Source organism: Volvox carteri (assembly GCF_000143455.1).
Source record: "Volvox carteri f. nagariensis unplaced genomic scaffold VOLCAscaffold_1257, whole genome shotgun sequence".
NCBI classification, from domain to species: domain Eukaryota; kingdom Viridiplantae; phylum Chlorophyta; class Chlorophyceae; order Chlamydomonadales; family Volvocaceae; genus Volvox; species Volvox carteri.
The window spans coordinates 1-911 of NW_003308512.1; positions in this window are offsets into that span (position 1 = coordinate 1).

A 911-nucleotide genomic window follows, 5' to 3' on the forward strand; every position below is an offset into this window, starting at 1 on the left:
CATTCATTCCGACGCGGAAGCGCGTTTTGAAGCGCGCATCGAATTGTGCAACAAAGCGCGCGTTGAATCCCGCGGCTGATTGTATGTTGAATTGCATGTCGAATAGCGCGATTAGAGCTATGCGAATCGCGCTGTATGAAGCGTGTACGGCATTCATTCCGACGCGGAAGCGCGTTTTGAGGCGTGCATCAAATAATGCGGTAAAGCGCGCGTTGAATTCCGCGGCTAATTGTACATTGAATTGTGCATCGAAATGCGCATTTAGAGCTGTGTGAATCGTGCTGTATGAAGCGCGTACGGCATTCATATGAAGTGCGCATCGAATTATGCGCTAAAGTGCGCGTTGAATTCCGCGGCTAATTGTACGTTGAATTGCGCGTCGAATTGCGTGTTTAGAGCTGTGCGAATCGCGCTGTATGAAGCGCGTACGGCATTCATTCCGACGCGGAAGCGCGTTTTGAAGCGCGCATCGAATTGTGCAACAAAGCGCGCGTTGAATCCCGCGGCTGATTGTACGTTGAATTGCATGTCGAATTGCGCGATTAGAGCTATGCGAATCGCGCTGTATGAAGCGTGTACGGCATTCATTCCGACGCGGAAGCGCGTTTTGAAACGCGCATCAAATTATGCGCTAAAGCGCGCGTTGAATTCCGCGGCTAATTGTACATTGAACTGTGCATCGAATTGCGCATTTAGAGCTGTGTGAATCGTGCTGTATGAAGCGCGTACGGCATTCATATGAAGTGCGCATCGAATTATGCGCTAAAGTGCGCGTTGAATTCCGCGGCTAATTGTACGTTGAATTGCGCGTCGAATTGCGTGTTTAGAGCTGTGCGAATCGCGCTGTATGAAGCGCGTACGGCATTCATTCCGACGCGGAAGCGCGTTTTGAAGCGCGCATCGAATTGTGC